At 44.8% G+C, this 18,827-nt stretch overlaps 1 pseudogene; it reads left to right on the top strand.

Annotated features, from left to right (window-relative positions):
• The first annotated feature begins 17,521 nt into the window (after positions 1-17,521).
• Positions 17,522-18,179, top strand: LOC112619208 (annotated as a pseudogene).
• Positions 18,180-18,827: the final 648 nt, after the last annotated feature.

Raw genomic sequence — 18,827 nt, 5'->3', positions numbered from 1 at the left:
CCAATAGCCAGCCGACCCCCAAACATGAGAGCACAACCAGTTGGGATCAAAGAAGCCACCCAGCTGAGCCAGGTCTAAATCACCAACCTGCAGCCTCTTAGACTAAATAAATGCAAATTGTTTTAAGCCACTGAGTTTGAGGTTGTTTTGTTATATGGCATTATTGTGTAGGTATCAATTATTCCAGGATTTACTGTGTGGCCCATGGAGAGCCCCACTGCCTTACCCCCACCAAGCTTGTCACATTCTCCCTGTGGCAGGAGACAGGGCTGGCCTCCACCTTTCCCACACAGACAGGAGCCCCTGGAGGGTAGAGACCCACATGGGGCATTTGTGTATCCTCCATAGCTCTGGCCCAGTAAGCACTAAAGTGCCATCTGCTGCCTCATGGGGAGAGTATTGGTGTCAGAGACTGCGATGAGTGTGGAGAATAATAGAAGTGCTTACTTTTACTGACCCCTGAGTAGTTAACAACTATGAACAACACGCTAGAGAAAAGGCAGGAGGAGTCATAGACAGAGAGAAATTAAAATGGAAATTTAAAAGGGAATTTTTTTCCCTTTTATTGGCAGCATAATTAGCCAGAGGAGCCCCAACTGATGCTGTTATGACTACTCTGATATGAAACTGAAATAGAATGGAGAAGAATCAGATGAAAAACAATAACACTTAGCATTTATATGACTTTTTTACATGCAGCACTTTTTATTCCTTTTGTACCTCACAAACATTAACTAATTAATTGCCGTAGCACCCCAGAGCAGACAGTGGGTTTTCCTGTCTATTTTACAAGAAACAAAAACAAGCACTAAGCAAGGTAGAAGGAAGTTCTAAGCACCAGGTACTCTTTTCATGTCTTTTACATCCTGCCATGACCCTGATGGTTCACCTTGTTTTACATCTTTGAACCCAGAGTTCCAGAAATTCCTATTAATAGACTTAAAATATTAGTATATTTAAGCTGGAAAGGATATTAGGGAAGTGATGATCCAAATATCTCATTTACAGATGCTGAAAAGAGGCTTATTTCAGCCACGGATTGTCTAAGGTCTCAAAACAGTTCAGGGAGCAAGATCTGTTTTGCTCAGCCTAAGTCAACTCTAACACCCTCAAATTCTGGAAGATACAGTCATTAATGTTAGACCCACAAACGGCTTGTCCCCAACCTGTATTTACAAATGATTTTGTGAGTACCAGTCATCCACTCATCAAAGCTTTATTGAGCTATTGGATTATTGATGCAGTAGAGATTTAGGAATGAAAAAGGCTTGTGCCAAAACAAGTGAAGCAGGAAGTTAGTTCTGTCAATAAATACAGCACAAAGAAGATCTGTCCCAATGGGATCAAAAGAGTCCATGGCCTGAGGCACTTTGGTATTTCTCAGTCCCATTGTTCTGAGCACATAGTAGCTGCTTGTATTAGTCCATTCTCACACTGCTATGAAGAAATACCTGAGACTGGATAATTAATAAAAGAAAGATGTTTAATTGATTCACAGTTCCGCATGGCTGGGGAGGCCTCAGGAAACTTACAATCATGGTGGAAGGCAAGGGAAAAGCAGGTACCTTCTTCACAGGGTGGCAGGACAGAAGGAGTGCAAGCCGAGGAAATGCCAGATGCTTATAAACCCATCAGATCTTGTGAGAACTTACTCACTATCACACGAACAGCATGGGGTAAACCGCCCCAGTGATCCAACTACCTACACCTGGTCCCAGCTTTGACACATGGGGATTACAATTCGAGGTCAGATTTGGGTGGGGACACAGAACCAAACCATATCAGCGCTCAGTAAATATATGGCCACTAGTCCAAGTTGGTATATTCCAGAGCTAGTTCAGAAGCAGCCTGAAGTGATTCAGGATACAGAAAGCTCCCAAGGACTAGAATCTAAACCCAAGGGAAGATATCAGAACTCAATCTGCCTTTCTCCTATTTATTAAACAAATATATGTAGTATATCAACCATGACTCAGGTACTGTAATAGGCACAGGTATTACAAAATCATTCTTTATCTATGTTTTATCCACTAAAATCAAACAAAGCGTTGGAGATTTTTTCGGATAAGAAATTTCCAAGATGGAGAATGGAGTTGGTAGAAATTTGATTCAACTCCTTCGTACCCATCATATAATTTACTAACAACAGTGAACACAGAGCTAGGCTAGAACCGAGATACCAGGTGCTTGTTGTGATTGCTGCAACCTACTTCCCTCATGATTGACTTCACCCCAGGATTATAATTTCTTCCTAATCATCATAATCATCACATCAACATCATCATATCATCAATAGCCACCACCACCACAAATACCCCAGCCGGTGTAATGATATAGGACAGTCTTCCCTCATTCTCAGTAATGGGACTGGGAATTGAGCGGGAAAGATGAGAACTGCTGAGAACGGAATAAATAAAGGAAGAATGAGAAAAGCTTCCAGGTGACAGAAGAAACAATATGTGCAAAACCTAACACATAATAGGCATTTAAAACTACGCTATTTGTGTAGCTAATGACCAAGCTACCAATTTTTCGTAAATTTGATCATATTTTTGTAACTTCTGGAAGGTCCTGTCAGTCCAATATGAACAGAAGGCCTCACTACTGAGAGTGTAATAAGGAAAAAAGGGGCCATTCTTTCCCAAGTTATTTGGCTTTCGGTCATCCCCTCTCCTCTCTGCTTGAGCTCAGGTATTATCAGCTCCACCTGGCAGGAAAAAAAAAGTTCTACCAATAGGCAGAATTGCCTGTGTGAGTGACATAAGGGGAGCTGGGAAAATTCCTTGCCCGAGGGAAAACTCACTCACCCAGTGCCCTGACTGCTGAAATCCCACTGACAGCGGGCTTCAATTCTTTGTCATCTCAACTCCCAGCTATTACAATTGACAAATGCCATTCACTAAGCCTCTTCTGACCTTTGCTCCTTCATTCAGAGGTTCTTCTGAAGGCCTTTTATGACAGGGTCTCTGCTAAGCTCTTTAGCTACACCCCTCACCTCCACACACTCTGACCTCATTCTCCAACATATCCAGCTCCCTGGACAGCCCTGAATCCAAGATGGGGTTTAGACCTCCAGGGCTTTGTGCAGGCCGGTTTCTCTACCCAGAAAGCTTTAAACTAATCCGACTTGCCAGACTCTAGCTTGGCCCCAACACAGCAAAGAGCATCTTCTTCCTTAATCCCATGCCTATTAACATGTCTGTGTGCCCTGTAAAACTGTGGTCTCTGAATCCCAGAGATTAGCCAAGGGCCTTGCACATGGAGATGCTTCACACATTTGAATTTCATTTTTAAATTGAATGCTATTGTAAAAACAAGGTTTAAGATTAAGAAATTGATAGTAACAGAAGACACCTATAGGCATTGACAAAAGAAGAAAAAGGACACAAGGGGTGGCCAGAAGTTCCTTGAAGACTCATTCTTCTCCTTCTCAACTTACCCTGAAGTATTAGTTACATAAGATGAATGACACATGGTCTCTCAGATTCCCCAGACCCTCATTTGACTGTCTGACGGGCACACTCACTCATCCAGCACCCTGCAGCTGCAGAGCCTAAGGTTTTTGCAGCTCCCACAGTGGCTTTCCTTAGAGACACAGAGAGATGTTCACCTGAGGAGGCTGTGACTAACCACCTACTACTCATTCCAGGAAGTAATCACAATGTGTCTCTGAAAGGCTGAATTATCCTAGGCCTTGCCAGCTTCTCCATAACTCAGAAGCCTAGTAGGGAGGGAAGGGTGCCGGGCTGTGTGTGCGCCTGGGTTCCCAAGCAGTTGCCAGATAACACCAAAATCTCTCTCTTAAATATCACCTTTTCACCAGCTTTCTGAGTCTCTGTCACATCTTTCCTTTCTCCCCACTGACCTCTCTTTCGTTCCCTAACACCCGAAGTGATTCTTTCAGCACTGAATACATGAAAACGGCATTTAAAGGAAATTAAACAGTCAGCCTTTCCCAGTACCTGTTTAGTTCAAACACAGAATCCTGATTTCCTGCTGATGGAAATAATTACTCGGCTTTAAGATCTCCCAGGTTTTTTCCTCTCTCCAAGAGGGGAACAGCAAAATTGTCTTCCACTGTGCCATTTGGGTGTAAGGAGAAGAAATTTGTCATACAATTCGTTTTAAATAAACTTTTTCAAAGCATATATAATGAAAAACCAGGTTGAAGACTCTCCATTCAGCTGATTGTTGCCTGGTTTTCACAGGCGGCTCATCAAATCTCCCCAGGTCAGGATTTAGTCAGCAACCTTGACTTGAGGATGTGGGGTGAGGGCATAGAGATGAGGGTTACTGAGGCAGGAGACCCATGACACTGAGGAATGTCGCATTTGTCTCCTCTGTGCCAAGGATGGTGCCAGACTCTGGGGCTAAGAGGGACAATGAGGTGGGCAGGGCCAGGTTCTGCCCTCAAGGAGCTCTGCCTCATGGAGGAGACAGGCAGGTAAATAGTCAATGACAATGGGGTGATAATGGGATGGCCAAAGGACTGACAGGAGGTAAAGGATGGGGGTGGCCAGCTCAGGCTGAATGGCCCAGAAAAGCCCTCACATCAGAAGGAAAGGCAAAATCAGTTTTGAGGGGCATCCCCTTCAGGGACAGGAGCCATTATGGATGTGTGGTGCCCTATCCTGATTTTTATCTTTTTATTCTTTCCATGCTAGTGTATCCATGCCCCTGCCACGGTGTGTATGGCCTGCTAATGGCTCACAGCCGCACCTTCTCCAGAGAATTGCTCTGGACCAAAGCACCTGCCTTGTCCAGGCGGTTACAATCCTTACCTCCCCAACCAGGGACAATCACAACTGGCGACTGACAGAGGGATAAAAAAGTACTGACCCCCGGCCAGACACGGTGGCTCACGCCTGTAATCTCAGCACTTTGGGAGGCCAAGACGGGCAGATTACCTGAGGTCAGGAGTCCGATACCAGCCTGGCCAACATGGAGAAACACCACCTCTACTAAAAATACAAAAATTAGCCAGGTGTGGTGGTGGGCGCGTGGAATCTCAGCTACTCGGGAGACTGAGGGAGAAGAATTGCTGGAATCTGGGAGGCAGAGGTTTCAGTGCGCCAAGATCATGCCATTGCACTCCAGCCCAGTCCAACAACAGCAAAACTCTGTCTCAAAAAAAATAAAAAATAAAAAACTGCTGCCCCCTTGCCTCAAAATTAGATCCTTTCTGGAGTGTAATTCAGAGCTCCCCATGGGATCAGGGTGATACAGATTTAGCTGGGACCCCACCCATTCTTACCTCCTCCCAATGCCCCACCCTGCTTCCCTCACTCCTCTTAGTCTACAAGAGTCCTCCTCCCCACCTCCACCTCCACCCTAACTGAAATAAATGGACAAGTATCCCTATCTCTAGGAAATCACACTTAAGCCAGCATTCCTGATGCAAAACAAACTCTTGCTCTAGGTTCTAGTGTATTGGCTATAGAATAAGCTGGGCTTTCCTGGCAGGGTGTGGATAAGAGTACCCCCAAAACATACGAGTCCTTTACCCTCCCGGCCTATGGCAACCACCCTAATCCTCTGCTCTGAACCACTCTCTCTGGGTGGGACTCAGTCTCCCCTCTTGCAGTTTCTACTCACAGCAATCCATGCCACATTCATCCACCAGAGTAATCATCAAAACACAGGCCTGACAATATGACTCAGAAATGTCAAAACTCCCCATCACCAAGGAAATCAAGTCCACACTGCTCATCCTGGCACTCAAGTCTTTTCATGGTTTGCCCCACTCCCATGCTCCCAGCTCTCCTACCCCACCACACTTCCTTGCATACCCTGGTTAAACAGAGCAACTCTCCACAAAAGTGGCCTGAACTCTCTCCCTTCTACAACTCGCTCTCCTGCCTCACCGTCTCCTGTCTGGAATGTCACACCTCCTCCACAAGGCTTCCTACAGCCACACAGTAGCAGTGAATCTTTTTCTACCCATGTCCATACACATTCTGCCTGCCTGTTCCCCTATGGGAGCACTTCACACAGTCTGTGTAGCGTCCCAGCTTTCTGCATGAGGCCCTGTCTCCCTCCTGAACTGGGGGCTGTCCCCATGTCCCCTCAGTGGAAAATCATATGTGTTTGTGGATGGAACTTGGGCAAGCCATATTTTGTACTTTTCTCCAGGAGACAACAAGACAAGGAAATGTTCTAATGTTTATTGAGCACTTACTACATACCAGACACATTATCTCTTAACATTTTGTGCATGCCATACAACTTACATACGATAATGTCCACAGATTTTATATGTGCCATTCAACGATTTTTACATGTCTACACCCATGTAGCCATAACTCAGATCAAGGCAAAGAACATTTCAACACCTCAACAAGTTTTCTTGTGTCTTTTTCCAGTTTATATGCTTTTCCTAGAGTCACTACTGCTCTGATTTCTATCATCAAAGATTCATTTTGCCTATTCTTGAGTTTCACATAAATGAAATATAAGTAGAATCATATAAATGGAATTTCACATAAATGGAATCATATAGAATCATGTGATACATAAACCTTTTGTGTAGCTTTTTTTTTTTTTTTGATGGAGTCTCACTCTGTCACCCAGGCTGGAGTGCAGTGGCACAATCTCAGCTCACTGCAAGCTCCGCCTCCTGGTTCACTCCATTCTCCTGCCTCAGCCTCCCGAGCAGCTGGGACTACAGGCACCCACCACCACACCCACCTAATTTTTTGTATTTTTAGTAGAGATGGGGATTCACCGTGTTAGCCAGGGTGGTCTTAATCTCCTGACCTTGTGATCTGCCAGCCTCAGCCTTCCAAAGTGCTGGGATTACAGGCGTAAGCCACCATGCCTGGCCTTATCTAGCTCTTTTACTCATCATGTCTGTGAAACTCATCCATGCATATATCAGTAGTTTGTTGCTGAATAGTATTCCATCATATATTAGGCTGGTACAAAAGTAATTGTGGTTTTTGATATTAAAAGTAATGGTATTCCATCACAATAGGTTTGTTTAATCAGTCATCTTTGGATGAACATTAGAGCTGTTTCTCATTTTTTGATATTATGAATAGTGCTATGAATATTCTTCTATGTCTCTTCGTAAATATGAACTTTAACTTCTTTTGGGTATATGCTCAGAAATGAAGTTGCTGGGTGATATGGTTTGGCTCTGTGTTCCCACCCAAATCTCACCTTGAATTATAACAATTCCCATGTGTCAAGGGCAGGACCAGGTGGAGATAACTGAATCATGGGAGAGGTTTCCCCCATACTGTTCTCATGATAGTGAGTGGGTTCTCATGGGATCTGATGGTTTTATAAGGGGCTTCCCCCTTCACCTGCCACTCATTCTCTCTCCCGCCACCCTGTGAAGAGGTGCCTTCTGCCATGACTGTAAGTTTCCTGAGGCCTTCCCAGCCATGCAGAATTGTGAGTCAATTAAACCTCTTTCCTTTGTTAATGACCCAGTCTTGGGAAGTTCCTTACAGCAGCGTGAGAACAGACTAATACAGTAAATTGGTACCAGGATGGGGGTTGCTGCTATAAGGATATCTGAAAACATGGAAGCAACTTTGGAACTTGGTAACAGGCAGAGGTTGGAACAGTTTGAAGGGCTCAGAAGAAGACAGGGAAATGTTGGAAGGTTTGGAACTTCCTGGAGACTTGGTGAATGGCTTTGACTAAAATGCTGATAATGATATGGACAATGAAGTCCAGCCTGATGAAGATGAGGAACTTGTTGGGAATTGGAGCAAAGGTGACTCTTGTTATGCTTTAGCAAAGAGACTGGCAGCATTTTGCTCCTTCCCTAGACATCTGTGGAACTTTGAACTTGAGAGAGATGATTTAGGGCATCTGGCAGAAGAAATTTCTAAGCAACAAAGTGTTCAAGAGGAAGCAGAGCATAAAAGTTTGGAAAATTTGCAGCCTGACTATGCAATAGAAAAGAAAAACCCATTTTCTGGGGAGAAATTCAAGCCTGCTGCAGAAATTTGCATAACTAATGAGGAATTGAATGTTAATCACCAAGACAATGGGAAAAATGTCTCCAGGGCATGGCATGACCTTCATGGCAGCCCCTCCCATCACAGGCCCAGAGGCCTAGGAAGGAAAAATGGTTTCCTGGGCCAGGCCCAGGGCCCCTCTGTTCTGTGCAGCTTCAGGACTTGGTGCCCTGAATCCCAGCTGCTTTAGCTCCAACTGGGGCTAAAAGGGGCCAAGGTACAGCTCAGGTCATGGCTTCAGAAAGTGTGAACCCCAAATCTTGGCAGCTTACATGTGATGTTGAGCCTGTGGGTGTACAGAATTCAAGAATTGAGGTTTGAGAATATCCACCTATATTTCAGAGGATGTATGGAAATACCTGGATGTCCAGGCAGAAGTTTGCTGCAGGGGTAGAGCCCTCACAGAGAACCTCTGCTAGGGCAGTGCAGAAGGGAAATGTGGGGTTGGAGCCCCCACACAGAGTCCCCACTGAGGCACTGCCTAGTGGAGATGTGAGAAGAGGGCCACCATCCTACAGACCCCAGAATTGTAGGTTCACTGACAGTTTGCACTGTGCACCTGGAAAAGCTGTAATCACTCAATGCCAGCCTGTGAAAGCAGCTGGGAGGGGGGCTGCACCCTGCAAAGCCACAATGGTGGAGCTTCTCAAGGGCATGGGAACCCACCTGTTGCATTAGCATGACCTGGATGTGAGACAGGGAGTCAAAGGAGATCATTTTGGAACTTTAAGGTTTAATGACTGCCCTACTGGATTTCAGACTTGCATGGGGCCTGTAGCCTCTTTGTTTTGGCCGATTTCTCCCACCCGGAATGGATGTATTTTCCCAATGCCTGTACCCCCATTGTATCTGGGACATAACTCACTTGCTTTTGATTTTACAGGCTCATAGGTGGAAGGGACTTACCTTGTCTCAGATGAGACTTTGGACTTGGACTTTTAGATTAATGCTGGAATGAGTGAAGACTTTAGGGGACTGTTGGAAGGGCATGATTGTGTTTTGAAATGTGAGGACATGAGATTTGGGAGGGGCCAGAGACAGAATGATATGGTTTGGCTCTGTGTCCCCACCCAAATCTCACCTTGAATTGGTAATAATCTCCATGTGTCAAAGGTGGGACCAGGTGGAGATAATTGAATCTTGGGGGTGTTTTCCCTCATACTGTTCTCATGATAGTGAGTTCTCACAAGATCTGATGGTTTTATAAGGGTTTTCCCCCTTCACTCAGCACTCATTTTCTCTTCTGCCACCCTGTAGAGGTGCCTTCTGCTATGACTGTAACTTTCCTGAGGCTTCCCCAGCCATGTGGACCTGTGAGTCAATTAAACCTCTTTCCTTTATAAATTACCAAGTCTTGGGCAGTTCCTTCTAGCAGCGTGAGAATAGACTAATACACTGGATCATGGGGTACACATAATTTCAGCTTCAGTAGAGGCTGCCAAACAAGTTTCCAAAGGCTCTGTTCAAATTTATACTTCCAACCAGCAGCACGAGAGTTGTAATTACTTAACTTCCTTGCTGACACTTGATATTGTCAATCTTTAATTTTATCCATTTTGGTGGGTATGCTGTGGTATCTCATTGTCGTTTTAATTTACACTTCCCTGATGACTAATGAACTTAAGCAGTTATTGATACATTTATTGGCTATTTGAAGATCTTCCTTTGTGAAGTTATGTCAGACACTTACATACAAGGGGATCTCATTTAACTTTGATTCTAGCCCTGAATGACAGGTGTTGTTATCCCAATTTTACAGACATTGAAGCTCCAAAAAGCTAAGTAACTTGCCCAAGGTCATGTAGCCAGTAAAGCTGGGGCTTGAACATTTAGCTGTCTGACTCTAAAGCCTGGGGGTGGTTTCTACTATAAAGTCAGGCTCTTCTAGAAAAATATGTCTGTTGAGCCTCCATTTCCTCATCTGTAATACAGGGGCGGTGATAGTAACTACCTCATGCAATCATTGTGAAGATTAACTGAAACAAAGCACAGTGCACAGCACACACCAAGAGCTCATTACATCATATGTCACACTTCCTATTGCCTCCTCCTAGCTTGGCACCTTCAAGAGGAACATTTTCCTTTTCTTCTCTGTGAAAATTATCAAAAATTTTCTTATAAAATGGAAGGAAGTGTAGGAATTCTGTCTGCTTGCTTTTGATTTTGCTTTTCATGATAGTCCAAACAAAGAAGCCCCTAGAGCTACATCTTCCAAAATCCTGTTGGAGACAAAGCATGCATGCTGTAATGTCAAGGTGCCAGGAGAGGAAGTGGACACCCTAGGTCCAAATACATTGAGTCTGTTGTCATGTAACTATCTGGAGATCAACTCAGCTGCCCAACCATTGACCTCACTAGTTTGCAGAGAATTCCCAAGTACTCAAGTTTGTTAGTCATCAGGGAAGTGTAAATTAAAGCCACAATGAGCTATTACTCTATAACCACCAAAACGGATAAAATTTAAAAGATTGACAATATCAAGGGTTAGGTGTCTGTTTTCTCCTCTCTGGTGGCCCTTCAGATATACTTTAGCTGCAGATTTCAAAGAATGGGAACAAGTTATTGATTCCGTTATTAAAAATCAGAATGAGGAGTCACAGACATTCAGTTCAGTAACATGCCCAGTCAATCTGAAAAGACTAAATCATTGAAGGAATCTAACATTATTAAATAAATCTCTAATGGCTTCAGTTGGGCAAGTTGAAAAATAATTATTCTGGAATTCTAAGAGTCAGTATGGTCTCTCGTGTGTTTCCTGCTACTTTTCCCCTGAGTTAACAAGACTTACCAAACTCTTCTAAGAAACAAATCCCCAGCCTCTTATGAGGCACCCAAGGCTGTAATGGGAACCACCTTGTCACCTGACAGCAACTTAGCAAATGTGAGACCCTTTCTACCTGTGCAGCCAGACACAACCTAGAAATAAATAGTTTTATACAATAACCAAAGTTTTATTTATGCAATGAAACAAAAAATAATAACTTTTAAAAGTAAACAAAACAAAGAGCTGAGTAGGAGAATATAATAAGGGAAACTGACTTTAGGTAAAGTGGATGGAAATACTGTGCTGAAGAAAATTACATTTAAGCTGAGACTTAAAAGAATACAAGTAACTAGTCAAGTCACGAGGAATGGGGAAGAGTGTCTGAAAGTAAGCAGTTTGTTCAAGAAGCTAAAAGACCAGTGCAGCTAGACTGAGGAGCATACACAACTAGGCTGATGAAAATGGCAGGGGTCAGATCATGCCAGGTCTTATAAGTCATGAAAAGAAGTCTGGATTTTATTGTAAAGGCAAAAACCAATTGAAAGATTTAAAGCAGGAAGAACGACATGGTCAACACTGTATATTTTTAGAGGAGCATTCTGCCTGCTGGGAGGAAGACAGCAATAATGGAAGTAGAGTGAGAATGGAATCAGAGCCAGCTGGGAGTCTGCTACAATAATGCAGGCAAGAAATGTTAGTGATGCAGGTCAAGAAAATGATAGTGGACAGGGAGGAAAGAGAGGACTCCAGTTATATTTTGCAGATTGAATCAATAAAACTTCCTAATGGATTAGAAACAGGAACGGAAGAGGGAAATCAAGGATGATGCTTTGGTTTCTGGCTTGAGTAGTTGGGTGGATGTTGGTTCTGTGAACTGAGAAAGAACAAACTGAGGGAAGGAAGCAGGGCAGGTGAAGGGCAGATCAAGACATTGGCTTTGGGCAGCTTAAATCTGAGATAGCTAAGAAATATTCAGCTGCAGATGGCAGGTGAGTAGTTGGATATGTGATTCTGCAATACAGAGAGAGAGAGAGATCTAGGCTGGGCTGGAAATATAAATCTGGTGTAACACTAGCACAAAAACAACATTTAGACACGTGGGAATGGATGACATCAAGAAAAAGAATAGAGAGAGGAAATGACAGCCCAAACTAAGCTGAGAAGAGCCCCGATATTTTGTGGTCTGGTCAAGAGAAAAGATAAAGGAAACTTTTAAAAGACAAAGAGGAACAACAGCAGGAGAGGGGGTATGCCAGAAGCCACTATAATCTGGTTTCAACCACCACTGCTCCACTGAGAACAACCTGCCAGAGTCACCTATGGCCTCCATATGGCCAAATCCCAGGAAAACTTTTAGTCTTCATCATCAACAAAGAAGACTTCAGTCCCAGCTTCCTGAAACACACTCCCTTCTTGGCTTCCATTATGTTTTCAGCTGAAATTAACAACCACCTCAACCAAACAAAATGGATTATCTTGTATAACTGGAAGCATCTCCAGAGGTAGATCAGCCTTCAGAGCTGGCTGATTCATCAGCTTAATGTCTTCAGGGACACAAGCTCTGTCTGCCTCTCAGCTTTGCTATCTGTGCTTTCAGGAACCTCTGAGAGAAAGGGATAAAAGAGAGAAAAGAAGCAAAAGGATTTCATGTTCAAAAAGAAGTTAGAACCCTTGGATCCCTCCCCAATTTCATCTAACTAGGAGACTATATCCACCCTCACTCAACTCTGGATGTTTATACTTTAGAGCAACAGTTCTCAAATTTTTAGCCTCAGGTCTACTTTACAGTCTTCAATATCATTGAGGACCCCAAAGAGCTTAGTTTATGATGATTACAAATACTGCTATTTGTCATATGATAAATTAAAACCAAAGTATTTAAAATATTCACTTATTAATTCACTTCAAAAATAACAATAATAAACCCATTCCACGTTAATATAAATATTTTCTGAAAAACAACTTTATTTTGCAAATCAAAAAAAAACGTTAGCTAGAAGACTGGCATTATTTTATATTTTTCAAATCTCATTAATACCTGGCTTAGTAGAAGATAGCTGATCTACTGTCTGTTTCTGCATTCAATCTCTTATGATATCATGTAGCCTCTGAAAAACTTCACTGTACACACCTGAATGAGAATGGAAGGGGCAAATACAGTCTTGGTGTTATTATAAAAACAGCTATCATCTTGCTGACCCCCTGAAAAAGTCTCAGGGATCCCCTAGGGGTCCACAAACCATACGTTCAGAATCAATGCTCTAAAGAGGATAAAAGTGGAAATCTCTGGACTGGAGAAACCAGAAACAATTGAGGGACAAACTTACTGTACCAAAAACATGAGCATTAACTAAAAAGCCCCTACATTAAATGTGAAAATTCAATCTCATCTCCCTTTCCCAGACTCCAGCCCACCTTACATTCCAGGATACTATCAGTCAAGCTGAATCCTTCAACCAGGGGACCTAAACCCCTTCTCAGGATTCCAGCCAGTCTAATAGAGAAGGTCTGAAGATACTGATATCAGGAGTTCCACAGTGAAATGGTACAATCTTCAAACTATGATGAAACCCATGAATGGCAACATAGAACTTCAAATGAGCTTTTTTTCTCTCTCTTTTTGTTAAAACTTTATTGTGGTACAATTGATATACAATAAACTGCACATATTTAAAGGGTACAATGTAATGAGTTCTCACAGATGTATATACTCATTAAACTTTTACCAAAATCAAGACAATGAACATTTCTATCACTCCTAATAGTGTCCTCAGGCCCTTTTGGAATCCATTTCTTCCTCCTCCCCTGACATTGGGCAACCACTAATCTGTTTTCTAACACTATGGATTCGTTTGCTTTTCTAGAATTTTATATAAATAGAATCCTACAGTATGTACTCTTTTGGTGGTCAGGGAGCATCTGGCTGCTTTCATTCACCAATTTCTCAAAATAGAAACAATTTTTAAAATCTTGGAACTGCTGAAAAACAATCTGGGGCACATAATCTGTGATTTAGAAGTGGGGAAAGGAGGGAATCTGTGGAAAGCAGGTACCACTTGGGAGAGATTCCCAAGCAGGCAGAGTAAGCAAGTCTATTATAAGAGATTCCATATTCCCCAAAATATTCCCCTCATATGATCTGAATTTTTTTATGAGCTTTTTGATGCTCTTCTTAATTACCAGCAGACAATCAAGGTAACAAGATACCTTGTGAGGAAAGCCTGTAAAGCCTTGTGAGGAAAGACAACAAACATGCAGAGGAAAAATTAGAGAAAGCAGAGACTACACAAGAAGATCAACTCTTTTAAAAACTATCATTAATATCCTCAGAGAAAATACTGTATGTATTAAAAAGAAAAGAATGTATTTTAAAATATTTGAAGAAGAAAAACAGAGCCCTTTGGAAATTAATAATACAACAGAAATGAAAACCCCAATAGAAGTCTTGGAAAGTGAAGTTGAGAAAACCTCCCAGAAACTACAACAGTAGACAAAGAGATGGAAAAAGAGCGGGGGTGGGACCGAGATGGCCAACTAGAAGCAGCAGAGATCAGAGGCTCCATTTGAAAAGAACCATAATACCATGTGAATCCTACACCAGCAACCAAGGTATCCAGGTTCTCATCAGAACTGACTAGGTGGCTGGCGTGATCCATGGAGAGTAAGGAAGAGCAGCGTGGTGCAGCAGCCCACCTGAGAGCCACTTGGGGCAACGGAGCCCCCACCCCCCAGCCAAGGGAGGCAGTGAGTGAGCGCGCTACCCAGTTGGGGAAACAGCACTTTTTCCACAAAACTCTGCAACCCACGAATCGGAAGATCCCACTCGCAAACCCACGCCACCGAGACCTTGGGTCCCAACCCCAGAGCCATGCAGATTCTCAACAGCCTCTCAGCTAGAATCTGCTTAAGCCTGCTGAGTTCCCAGGGGGAGGGGTGACCAGCATCACACCTGCAACTGCCTGTTCTCTTAAGCCCTTTGAGCTCCTTTGTGGGAGGGGCAGCAGCCAGTACTGAGACTCAGAACTGCCTAACACACAAAGCTCCCTGGATGGGGGAAGGGCAGCATCCATCTCTATAGCTCCAGGCCACACTTTTCCCCTGCTGGAGCCAGGGAGGCTGGACTGCTCAGTCCCAAGAGGTGTCCCCCACAACCCAACACACCACTGTGCACACTGTAGCCAGAGCACCTCTTTAGGCCTGACCCAGACCCATCCTTCCTCAATGGGCAGGGCCTCCCTGCAAGAACTCCAACAACTCCAGCCAGAGGCTCAGGGACAGAACCCTCATCATCCTGGGCCTGAGCCCCTAGAGGGAGGGATGGCTGCAGTCTCTGTGGACCAATAGACTTAGCCTTTCCTCCTAGGAGTTCTGAGGAATCCGGGCAGCCCAGATGAGCGGGCTCTCCCACAACAAAGCATACCCTCTCCACCAAGAGATAGTCAAAGTGCTTCATTAAACAAGTCCTGTTCCCCATGCCACCCAACGGGGTGAGACCTTCCAACAGGAGTTGTCAGACACCCTATACAGGAGTGATCCTACTGGCATCAGGTTGGTGCCCCTCGAAGTCAGAGATCCCAGAAGAAGAAGAAGGCAACCATCTTTGCTGCTTTCCAGCCTCCCTGAGTGACATCTCCAGGCACAGGAGCCAACCAGATGAATAGGACCTGAAGTGAACCCCCAGCAAACCACAGCAGCCTTATAGAAAGGGGACCTCACCATTGAAAGAAAAACAAACAGAAAGCAACAACAACAGCATCAACAACAAAAAAAGTCCCCACAAAAACTCCATCCAAGCGTCAGCAGCCTCAAAGATCAAAACTAGACGAACTCATGAAGATGAGAAAGAATCAATGAAAAAATGCTGAAGATCCAAAGTGCCCCTCCTCCAAACAATCGCAGTCTCTCCAGCAAGGGCACAGAACTGGATGGAAGATGAGATGGACGAATTGACAGAAGCAGGCTTCAGAAGACGGGCAATAAAAATCTCTACTGAGCTAATGGAGCATGTTCTAACCCAAGGCAAAGAATCTAAGAACCTTGATAAAAGGTTAAAGGAGCTGCTAGTTAGAATAACCAGTTTAGAGTGGAACACAAATGACCTGATGGAGGTGAAAAAAACAGCACTAGAACTTTGTGAAGCATACATAAGTATCAACAGTCAAATCAACCAAGTGGAAGAAAGGATATCAGAGTTTGAAGACCACTTTGCTGAAATAAAAGACATGCAGAAAAGATTAGAGAAAAAAGAATGAAACTGAACGACAAAGCCTCCAAGAAATATAGCACTATGTAAAAAGATCAAACCTACGATTGATAGGAGTACCTGAAGGAGATGGGGAGAATGGAAACAAGCTGGAAAACACACTTCAAGATATTATCCAAGAAAACTTCCCCAATCTAGCAAGAGAGGCCAACATGCAAATTCAGGAAATACAGAGAACACCACTAAGAGACTCCATGAGAAGATTAACCCCAAGACACATAATCCTCAGATTCACCAAGGTCAAAATGATGGGAAAAAATGTTAAGGGCAGCCTAAGGGCCAGGTCACCTACAAAGGGAAGCCCATCAGACTAACAGCAGATGTCTTAGCAGAAACCCTACAAGCCAGAAGAGATTGGGGACCAATATTCAGCATTCTTAAAGAAAAGAATTTTCAACCCAGAATTTCATAACCAGCCAAACAAAGCTTCATAGGCAAAGGAGAAATAAAATCCTTCCCAGACAAGCAAATGCTGAGGGATTTCATCATCACCAGGCCTGCCTTGAAAGAGCTCCTGAAGGAAGCACTAAATGTGGAAAGGAAAACAACCCAGTACCAGCCACTGCAAAAACACACGAAAATATGAAGATCAATGACACTATGAAGAAGCTTCATCAACTAGTGTGTAGATAGCATCATGATGACAGGATCAAACTCACACATAACAATACTAACCTTGAATGTACATGGGCTAAATGCCCCAATTAAAAGACACAGGCAAATTGGATAAAGAGTCAAGGCCCAATGGTGTGCTGTATTCAGGAGACCCATCTCATTTGCAAAGACACACATAGGCTCAAAATAAAGAGATGGAGGAAAATTTACCAAGCAAATGGAAAGCCAAAAAAAAAAAAAAAAAAAAAAAGCAGAAGTTGCAATCCTAGTCTCTGAGAAAACAGACTTTAAACTAACAAAGATCAAAAAGACAAAGGAGGGCATTACCTAATGGTAAAGGGATCAATTCAACAAGAAGAGCTAACTATCCTAAATATACATGCACTCAATACAAGAGCACCTGGATTCATAAAACAAGTTCTTAGAGACCTACAAAGAGACTTAGACTCCCACACAATAAGAGTGGGAGACTTTAACACCCCACTGTCAATGTTAGATCAGCAAGACAGAAAATTAACAAGGATATTCAGGACTTGAACTCTGCTCTGGATCAAGTGGACCTAACAGACATCTACATAACTCTCCACCCCAAATCAACAGAATATACATTATTCTCAGTGCCACATGGCACTTGTTCTAAAATGGATCACATAATTGGAAGTAAAACACTCCTCAGCCAATGTAAAAGAACTGAAATCACAACAACAGTCTCTCAGACCACAGTGCCATCAAATCAGAACTCAGGATTAAGAAACTCACTCAAAGAGTCCCCGCAGCGCCGGTCGGGAGCGCAGCTCGGCTCAGCTAGGCGCCCACGGCGGGAGCGGCCTGCGAGTGGTCGGGTGTGGCGGCTGGACGGGCGCCCCTCGCTGCCCGGTGCTCTCCCCACCGCCCCCCATGAGCGCTGCCCCCGGCGCCATGCACGGCTCGCAGAAGGACACCACGTTCGCCAAGATCTTTGTGGGCGGCCTGCCGTACCACGTCACTGACGCCTAGCTCAGGAAGTACTTTGAGGGCTTCAGCTACATCGAGGAGGCCGTAGTCGTCACCGACCGCCAGACGGGCAAGTCCCGCGGCTACGGTTTCATGACCACGGCCGACCGGGCGGCAGCTGAGAGGGCTGGCAAAGACCCGAACCCCATCATCGACGGCCGCAAGGCCAACGTGAACCTGGCATATCTGGGCGCCAAGCCGCAGAACCTCCAGACGGGCTTTGCCATTGGGGTGCAGCAGTTGCACCCGCACCTTGATCCAGCAGACTTAAGGGCTGACCCCGCACTACATGTACCCACCAGCCATCGTGCAGCCCAGCGTGGTGATCCTGGCCGCCCCTGTCCCGTCACTGTCCTCACCTTACATTGAGTACACGCCGGCCAGCCCGGCCTCTGCCCAGTACCCACCGGCCACCTATAACCAGTACCCATACGCTGCATCGCCTGCCACGGCTGCCAGCTTCATGGGCTACAGCTACCCGGCCACCGTGCCCGAGGCCCTCTCAGCCACAGCCCCCACCACCTTCGTGCAGTACCAGGCGCCGCAGCTGCAGCCCGACAGGATGCAGTGAGGGGTGTTCCTGCCCCAAGGACTGTGGCATTGTCACCTTCACAGCAGACAGAGCTGCCAGGCCATGATGGGCCGGCGACAGCCTGGCTGAGCTTCAGTGAGGTGCCACCAGCACCCAGGCCTCTGAAGACCGCTCGGGCACTCCGCCTGCACCCTGGGACAGTGGAGAGACAGCTTCTCTTTAAATCTAGGTCCCATTGTGTCTTGAGGGAGGACATTAAGAATGACTGAGAGCTATTTAAAGACGCAATCCCGGGTTCCTTGCTCACCATGGCAGCCTCTCCTTGCACCTTTTCCTGCCTCTCCACACTCCAGGTGCCCTCAGGTTTGTGTCTCCACCGCCGCATCATGGTGGGTGTCACAGACCCTCTGCAGTCCCTGGCTGCCCTGGACTGTGCAGAGATGCCTGACTCCAGGGAAACCTGAGGGCAAGAAGTTAATGGACTATTTATTGTAACTTGATCCTCACGAGCTGTGAGCGCAGTCGAGGTGTGAGGACACGGCCTCCTGTTGGAGTCGCATTTTCTCCATCAGGGCACGTGGGCGGCTTCCTCAAGCCCAGAGGAGCTCCCAGGCACACGAGGGCCGCCGGTAACGGGGAGCCGACCAAAGACCCCTTTCCAGTCATAGCACTGAAGTTGCAACTTTT

Source organism: Theropithecus gelada, chromosome 2, assembly GCF_003255815.1.
Source record: "Theropithecus gelada isolate Dixy chromosome 2, Tgel_1.0, whole genome shotgun sequence".
Lineage (NCBI taxonomy): Eukaryota > Metazoa > Chordata > Mammalia > Primates > Cercopithecidae > Theropithecus > Theropithecus gelada.
Note: the sequence above shows the minus strand (reverse complement) of the source record. Positions and strands in the feature narration are given on the sequence as shown.